General features: G+C 37.7%; 1 pseudogene; it reads right to left on the bottom strand.

Moving 5' to 3' along the window:
- The window catches only part of LOC122335663, a 58,827-nt pseudogene that overhangs the window by 20,611 nt on the left and 28,216 nt on the right, over positions 1-10,000 (bottom strand).

Genomic DNA, 10,000 nt, shown 5'->3' with positions numbered 1-10,000 from the left:
ATAATGATTGGAAATTAATTATGTATATTTAAGAACTATTTAATGATTTAAAACTGATTAAATAAAGATATTTAATCGATTATAGAATTGAATTTGCCATATTATATCCAAAAGGGCATTTTAAAACAGCTTTCACCCCCTGTTTCATAAAACAAGCTTACCAAATAAGCCAGGTTTATTTCAGTTACTCTTATTGTTAGTCGATTTGGTTTAAAATGAGTCTAGGACGCAACTAACGCTAGGTTTTGAAGCAGATCTAGAGTGTTTGTAGGAGATTTGTCGGACAGAGAAACTCAATATTCACACACGGCTACCCTTGTGCTCAAACACCAGTGCACTCACATTCATCTCAAAGCTAATAAAACTTTTATTTTGAAATCTGGAGCCATATTCATGAATACTTCAGGATTAGATGCAACCTTGTGGTTCAGGTTTTAAAGTCTGGTACTCTGAACGCATTCGAGGTCATTCGTGTTTCACGACAGAAATGTCATTAAACCAGTGTGTGAATATCTCCTCGCTTCGAATCTGCTCTGCACATTTTCACAAGGAAAGGCACTCCAGCTCTCTGCTTTTCCATACACCAACGAAACAGCTCTTACTGGCCTGTTTTAATGTTAAAAAGAGGATTACAGCCTTGGTTATGTCTGGATATTAGCAGTGGCTAGTTTTTTTTTTGTTTTTTTCCATCTAATATGGTTATATTTTAAATAGGAAAACTATAATGTAATTGTAAAATGTAAATTAGCTTTATTATTGATATAAAATATTACTTTACTTAATAGCGTTAATATTAATGACATAAGATTTTAAAATAAATATATGTTTATTTTATATTGAATGCATGCATATATATAGTTTATGAAAAATATTTAAAAAAATATATATTTATATATATATATATATATATATATATATATATATATATATATATATATATATATATATATATATATATAAATATAAATATTTTTATATAAATTATATATACAGTAAATTATGCATACAGTATTTTATATAATATATATATATATATATATATATATATATATATATATTTTTTTTCATAATATATATATATATATATATATATATATATTTTTTTTTTTTTTTTTTTTTTTTTTCATAATATATATATATATATAAAAGTATTTATTTTAAATTATATATATAAAGTTGATTAAAATAATTTTTAAATTAACAAAAAACTTAAATTATTTACTAATATAAAATGTATATTAAATAATTCCATTTTTGATATAAACATCATAATATTAAAGTTTAAGGCAAAAGCATTCACAGAAATAATGGAAGCAAAGCAAGTCACATAATCAGTAACTGCAACGCTTAACACCTTAACTCACCACACTACTGTTCCAGCTACTCGTGATTTCCATCAAGCGTGTGAAGACTTCCAAAGATAACCAAGGCTGTCCAGAAACGCACGCTTTAGTGGTGCACGGAAAATACTTTCATCTTAACTAATGCAGCACATGGAGCCACTGCAAGAACACTCGGAAACGATCTGTCTTACAGTTGAGAGGAGATGAACGCAGGCACTGACCTCGGGTCTGAAACTGTGGGGCCTGGTGTATCTACTGAGTCCAGGGCCTCCCCTGGCTGTGCCGGAGCCCTGTCCTGGGGCTCTCGGGCCACTCTGCCGCTCTAGGCACCACTCCTGCTCCTCCCCGCGCCCGCACTGTGAGTGAGGAGGAGGAAAGGGGGTCGGGAGGTGGAGGAGACAGAGGGAGGTGCACGGGACCGGTGAACCACAAACAGAATCACACACACACACACACACACACACACACGAGACAAGAAAGAGTGGAGGGGAAAAAATCAAACTCAACGTGGGCTTAAGCCAAACTCAGAGTGTGAAATGCAAGGTGACACACACCGCACTCCAAAAAAATGATTATGAGTTCAAAAATGATTGAATGGATAACAGAAAGAAAGAAAAAAAAAAAAAAAAAAAAAGAAAGAAGAGAGAGCCAGCGGGCTACAAGACAAAGAAAAGCAAAAAGAAACACCAACTTAAAGATGATGGCGAGTAGGAGAGAGAAGAGAACGAGAACGAATGAGGAGGAACAGAATCATGGGCTGAAACATCTGGGGACCGAATGAGGGACGAAGAGAGAAGAAGGGAAGGGCCAAGGGGAAAAAAGAATGCAAAACACTGGTTATGAAGCGCATGCGATGGGGATACATGAGTCTTACAAAACTAATAACCCAAAATGTGCAGTGACTGACAGCTGAGACTAAACGCCAGTGGTGTCGTACAAATCCAGGACGGGTCAAAAGCCTGACGCTTTACTAACGCAGCTGGAAAATATCGCCTGGTTAACGCTACGCTATTCGCTTAAAGAAAGTATGATTATTTTAGCAATTAACTATATATTATTTTTCATTTTAATTACAATATTTTAATTACATTTAATTACAATTTAATTTAATTACAATTTAATTATAAATTATTTTAATTACAATATTACATTCTATTGTTAAATCATCAAAGAAATAATACTATTAGTAATACCAATAAATAAAATAAAAAGCAGCTATTTTAAAATTCTAAATGATCATTTAAACTATTATTTGAGCTAATAATGATTCAAATGATAATCATTTGAATTATTAGCTCGATTCACATTAATTTTCAATAAAATAATGAAAACATTCATTAGCTAAACAATTTTCTAAAATAATATTCGTGTTGGTACCAATTATTAAGATAATTAATCATTCGATTTTTCTTAAGCTAACAATTAAAATAATATATGTACTTTTTAAATCTATTCACATTAATATCGAAAAAAATATACAAAAATATATAAATAACTATTTAATTGAGGATTATTACTGCATATTAAGGATATGCAGTAATATATAAATACTTTAATCGATCAATATGTTTGTGATACACATATCCTGAAATCAAAGAACTTAAAAACCCCCAAAAACAACAACAATAAATAAATAAATAAAAAACACACAGTTAAAAAGACCACAGGTTAAAATTTTATAATAATTAGGTCGCCAAGTTAGTATATTAGACGATTTCATAATGTTATTCAGTTGTTAAAAGTTCACAACAGAAAGATGCAATGTTACAGTTAATATCCATATTACATTATGTAATATTATATTATACTTTATAATTACCACTGATGTATTTTTTTTTTTTTAATATAATCGCCATTCCTGATCAGCGATGACAGAGTAATGCTGACGGCTTTTGGATGAGGCGTGACAAACATCTCAAAGGTGTGTAGGACTTTGACAGGGTTTGATGCGCACGATGCAGCAGCCATGCGATGAAAGCAGCGCAAAGCGACCTCAAGCTCTTAAATAAACATCCTATACAGAAGCATTCAGGTCTGTTATCATTAACCTTCTGACCGCTCAAAGATGTGAGGTGGCTTCATGCTTGATGGAGAGTGTTAAGTGGTTGGATTAAAGACAAAATGATTTGACCCAAAGCGTAAGAACCGCCACGCATTTTAACGACGGCTTCCACCAATAAACATGAGCCAAATGAGCTTAATCGCCAATCAGAGCGCAACTCAAACACCATTGCGCTTTAAATTTGAAATATCAAATCATGTTCGGATGCTCGGTTCAGACGACAAGCCAGTAAAACATCAATAGGCGCCAAACCCAGAGTTATGCGTAGGTTATTTGTTGGAAGGTTGACTCATGTTCTCATAAAGCACTTTCAAAGCACAAAGCAGGAAAAAAAGCTACAAGCAGTTCTATGGAGGGCAGCTTACTGAGACTATTTAGCATATCTGGCAATTAAAACATTTGAAAATCATTCATTGAGACAAAAGACACAGCTACGTTGTTCCTGAGAATGATCAACCACATAAAAGTCACATAGAATATATAGAGAAACAAGCATTGAGTGTATTTAGAGCATGTTCACAGGTCACACAGAGCCTCTGAGAGGTTACTCTGGGAAACAAAATGCAGTGTAAGCACTTCTTACCAGCCATGTTTCATATTAATGGCTGCATGCTCCATATATGTTGCATCAGCATTAACTGTGCAAATAAAAAAACTACTAGATTTGCTTAGTGACAAACACATTTTTCTGCCATTTTAGTTGATGTTAGTAGGCTATAAATCATGCAACATCAGTCGGGTCCAAAACTGACAAGTGCTGGTAGTTGAAAAATACAGTGAGATGAGTTGAATTTCTGATAACCTTATTAAGAAGTGCAACATGTAAATATGAAAGTATTAAGAACTAAATAATCACAATTTAAGTTTAAGGCTCAGAAACAAACTATGCAATTTATAATCGCTCTTGCAAGCTTTTGTGTTTGTAACACATGTTACATTATTATCTGTGGCAAATATGCATGAAAATAATATAATATTGACTATGAAATACTAAATACCATCGCAGCTAATATTTCTGCCACGGAATAAAAAAATAAAGGTAATGGCAACTTTTTTAACTTTTTCTGACTTCTTTGAAATAAAAATGCATTTCTGAGTAAACGAGTCAAAACTGAGTGAGTCTGAATGTTGCGATAATCGAAAAGTCAAAAATTGTGTACTAAAATTTTGGACCCTGCAAATCAATAGAAAATCAAAAATACACATAGTAAGAAATATTCACATGGAAGCACATTGGGAAAATACAAAAGTAGACAAGTAAGCTATGTGAGCCCCAGGTGCGAGACAAGATTGTGGGTAAGAGGATGGGGCAGGTGTTTATGAGCAGCATCGAGGGTGGTTACGCTAGAAAGGAGAGGGGAAGGTCATCTTGGCTGAGCTGGGTGACTCGGGAAATGTGCATTGCATTGTGGGATGTAGTATTCAGGTGGTGTACCCTATTATATACTGCACATTTTGGCAAATGTAGTACAACAGGTCATCTGGGTAATCCATGCATGCAGAAAATCCCACGTACATGTTGCAAAAAAATAGCACAAATAATATGGTGTTCAAAAAAAGATAAACTGGTCAGTTAATTTTGGTAATTGAGTGTTGTTTGGTGAACTTGTTCGGCTGACTGCATTTATGCTGCTGAAGGATATTAATGTCAAAATGAATTAAAAAAACCCAAAACCTTTGCAACTCTGTGTGTCCTTTGTGTTTGTTGTTGGTAAATCACTATTAATCTTTCACATATCTCATTTTTTCACACATGACTTGCAAAAAAAAAAAAAAGAAAAGATGAGAAACATCACTGATGCCAAGGCAACTGCATAATCCGCTTGCTAGTCAAATACAGCTCCATATCTTAAGCAAGTCTGCCTATTTCCCTTCTTATCTCTCGGGTTGTTTCATATTTAAGATGAAGAGTCATGCCAGCTAAATTAATTAAATAGCTTCCTTTCTGGTGCAATCAGGACTTTCGATACATGATACATGAAGATGCAGAATCAATATAAAGGTGTATATGCATTCTCAAAAAGGACTTTCAAATGAGGAAGCAGCAAAGAAAAAAGGAACTTGCATGTCATGTGATTGCATGTGACGGCAAACACTGAATAAAGAAGAAAAGGTCGAAAGTTAATGAATCTACCTGGAAGTCCGTCACCAGATCCCTTCCTAGTGTCCTGAAGTGGGCAGTCCCCGCGCATGGAGGTAAACAGTAGAAAGGAAGCTGCTGGATTCGGTGAGGTTGGGCATTGGGGAAAGGTCATCAACGCGTCCCTAAGACCCTCCCTAGGTGGTCCACTTTGTCCATGAATTGCTGGAGTTCAGGAACGGAAAGCCCTCATGCGCGGGTGTTGATGGAATCCAGCACCTGAGAGTCGGGTTTAGATTCAGCAGAGTCCCCATCTCCTCTGAACTCCGAACCTTCTGCAAGAAGCTCCTCCCAGGACAACCAGACGACCTTCTCGGATCAGACTGTCGTGATCGGGTTATGAGCCGCCCACTGTTTTACCAAGCCGCTCAGCTTCACGCCTGACGCTGTTGAGCGACTCCCGGTCTTCCCGCTCTCGCGCTTGGGCCAACTCGGCCACCCCAGATCACCAGGATCGGAGGGTTTCGCCACTGGCGAATCCAGAAGTTGCCGCTTTCAAACAAGTCATCAGAGTCACTTTCCCACCAACAGGACCTTCACGCTTAGGGTGGAGTAGTAGAAGCCTGGCCGCCTCGCCTCATCCGCTTCTCTTCGCCGGCATCACTATCCATGTCGCTGGTATCCCTTTGGGCTACTGGTGCGTATCCCCAACTGTGCCGCCAAGTCACAGCGCTGCATGTTAGAAATTAGCACTCCTGGTTCGCGTGACTGCAGCTTCATCACTTTCCCACTTAGCTCGCTCTGATCTGGAGCCTTGCAGTTTTTAGCTCCTCTTGCAGAGTGGTGCCACCCCTGCTCCCGAGAAACCATTGCTCCAGGTTTAAGCGTACACCATTTCCACCTTCAGCTCCCCTCGACTCCCGGTCAGCTTGGCTGGGTCCAAATTTGAAGCGGTTGAGCTCAGAGGTCAGCTGCTTGTTGTGGTCCTCAATCTCAGAGATGGAGCGCTGCAAAAGCTCAGCCTCCTCTTCCACAAATTGCAAGTGTCTCCGCAGTTCACTTGCAGATTCCAGGCATCGCACCGCACGGTGAGGTAGGGACACTGAGAAGGGTTCACGCCAAAACAGTCCCTCTCGTGATTGGCAGCGTAGATCTTCGCTTCTGCCCTGAGGCCACGGTTTTCCACTTCCAGCTCTCACGATCTTTCTTCCCAGAATGTTGGCTTCTTCCACCAGTTTGAGCCAGAATCGTGAACTCCGCCTCCCGAGAGGTGTGGGGCCCTCCATCAGGTCACTCGGCCATGGACAAAGGGCTGTCCACGCGCCGTGATACTGATTTGTACTTCTGCAATTCTTGTTCCAGTTCATCCTTCTCACGGCCAAGTTTTGCCATCTTTTACGCATAAGAGCCGATTCTTCCTTGGCAAACTGTAGCTGACAGCGCAGATCCGAACTGTCCTCCTGAAGAGAAAGAAATATTTGACTGTAAAAGGCAACACCATTTTAGAAAGGCCTAATAGTAAGAGATTAATCAGCCTGGACAAACATATAAGAAATCATGAGGTTCTGTAGTCTATATACTTAACAAGTACTGAGCATATTGTGTTTCCAAAAGGTGGGCTCTAAGCCATGCCATAGAATAATGTCTTTTTGTTTAAAATAAACATTTTGACGTGAATAACTTACTCTAAAGAACATTTACAAACTATAAAGGATGTTTTATGCACTTGTAAAATTTCTTCATGGAACCACAGATGCCAATAAAGAGTCTTTATTTTTAATAGTGTATAAGGCTTGTGGAATCGATCTTTGATATTTCAGTTGTACACACCTGAGTTAAAGACTTTATCTTTGAAGGTTTTCTACTGCCTCGCTTCTCGCAGAGAGCAGTCTGAAACAAAAAGAGAACACGGCATATAAACTAAAATGTGAAAGTTAGCGCTTCTGAACAACACATCCTCAGTTACCGATAGAAAAATTTAAATGCAGAGAATAAACAATGCTGAGCCACGCTAGTTTGAGATTTTTCCAGTTTCAAACTGGAGGTTCAACTCAAGTACTGTTCTTAGATGCTGTTATGTATTCAGAAATTGAAATGATAAATTTTTACTGAATGTAAAGCATATGTGAATTTGGGCAACCAAGACAGCAACCAAGCATGATCAAAGAAAAAATCAAATGACTGCATGTTTGGCCGTGAATACCGAATAATCAAGAGCACACAGATTGGACAGGTTTGGCAAAAATATGATGTATATATGTATATATTCAGACTGTTGCATCTAGGGTGAAATCATGCCAAATGCACAAGAATGAATCACAAAATTGCATTCTCAGGTTGCCACAAGAGGCACTATAGCAGACTTGAGTATTAACTGTCTTTTTATTTTAATTTCTTCTTCAGTCAGCTACTGTTATGGTGGCGTAACAGTTAGTTAGTAAAAGTCAGTACATTTATAGCTAGTTACTAGAAATAACACATCCAATTATTTCGCAGTAACCATTGGCTGACCGCACATGATCTCTTACTTAAACCAAGAGTTAAGAAGGTAAACTTTGCCCTGCTTACTGATGTGCTGGTCTATCTTGAGTCACACACTGAACTTAAATAGCTGCTGCTGATGGCACTGCGTATGGCTTGAATCATTTATGGCCAGACAGATGGAAAGTGTGAGATGGGCACAGAGAGGAAGGAGTTCGAAACTTTTTCATCGACACACAGCAACAGTGCGAGAGGGCCTAGAAACCACTCCAAAACAAAGGAGGAGTTGAGGTGATGTCATATTTATGCGAGCGAGTCTGCAATATGGTTACAATTTTCCCATTCACGTTCAGACATCCTCCAATGAAGTCATGACCACTAGCTGCCACAAAGCATCAATCACACAAAACCAGTAGGGAAAAATTGACATTTCAAGCATGCTCAGTCGAAGCGCCACTATTCCACCGCCTACACTAATAATCGGTGATTCAAACAAACTCCACAGATTGCACTGAAGTTTAGTGCATAACGAGTCCTCAAATTGTGTAATGCTTTACATTAGCATTTACGCATTTGGCAGATGCTTTTATCCAAAGTGTTGGTTAAAAAGGTTATTCAGTGTGAATGCAAAGACATTGCTACTGATGCTAGCAACTGCACAGCAATGCCTACATTAGCGTGGAAAAAAAAATGGCCAGGACATCTTAGTAACCACATTGAAGTGCCTTGAAACCACCCTGAACAGAATTAGCATTGTGGAAATTATTTTTGCAATTTAACAGGAGACTGCATGTTTGCATAACAGATTATGTTACTACAAAAATGCATTAACGCATTAGTCTTCAAAACACTCTTTGGTCTAATTTTCCATCAATTGCTAGTAGATACACACATTTTTAAAACATGCAACAGTAAACTGTGGCAACTTTAATGAAACACTTCTAATAAAACAGATAAACAATGGGTTTTTTCTCATAACATGTGCACTTCTTCTGTCATCTTCAGTCCTCCGTGCCTACATTTAAAATTTGCATGATTATCTGTGTTGGAAAGGCATTACAGCACGCCTGTACTCTGTTGCCTGCGTGCGGCATGTGTTTTCCTATACAGGCTTATGTAATGTAACGGGTGTAGCTTAGTGACAATGCCTGATTAAAAACAAAAACAAAAAAACACAAAGCTGCAGAAAACCCGAGCTGAACTCCTCGCTGTTAAAACACACTATACGCTTCCTCACATGCAACGTGGTTGGTAAAAATACATCTCAAAGATTACATGAATTAAACCAGAATATACTGCTTAGCATTTTTACCATTATTAAATGATCTGAGCTGATATAAACAAATGATTGATGTGTGCTTTATTTTTATTCCTCCATTTAAATTTAAGATAAAAGTTTGGTCATTTAAATAAATAATAAAACATGAGTAAAAATTTAATTAGCATTCAAAATACTGGTGGCAGATTTAGTTTTTGGAAACTGTACGATATTTCACAATATTACTGTATTTTTGATCAAATAAATTCAGCCTCAAGTGAGTAAAAACTTAGGGTCCCAGTAGATTTTAGTCCTAACTCCCAAACCTTTTAGGTATATAAAGAGAAAACTTCTGAGCAATAAAATAATGCACAGGCTCAACGTCAGCTGGTATAAGGAGAGAAAACCAGAAAGGCGTAGCCAGCATGACAGACAGCGCCACAACGCTGGTGCTGCTCAGGCTTAGATAATCATAGTAGTCTAACTACAGCTGACAAATCCTGCTTGTCTGGCTCCTTCCTGTCCCAAATCAGATCACCACCAGTCCTCCCGATCCCACCCCACACGCCCCTACATCCATAGACTGACAGCCAGGGACTAGTGAATCAGGACGACAGGAACAGATCAGAAACACCCACACCCATATCAGCTCATCTAAAGTAGATAAATTTGAATAAATACATAAATATATATATAATTAAAAATGACACGCCTTAAAGGTAGCATACAGGTGGGAAATCATCTTAAGGCGTTTAGAGTGTCTATAGTATGTAGTC

This window comes from Puntigrus tetrazona, unplaced genomic scaffold (genome assembly GCF_018831695.1).
Source record: "Puntigrus tetrazona isolate hp1 unplaced genomic scaffold, ASM1883169v1 S000000846, whole genome shotgun sequence".
Taxonomy (NCBI): domain Eukaryota; kingdom Metazoa; phylum Chordata; class Actinopteri; order Cypriniformes; family Cyprinidae; genus Puntigrus; species Puntigrus tetrazona.
Note: the sequence above shows the minus strand (reverse complement) of the source record. Positions and strands in the feature narration are given on the sequence as shown.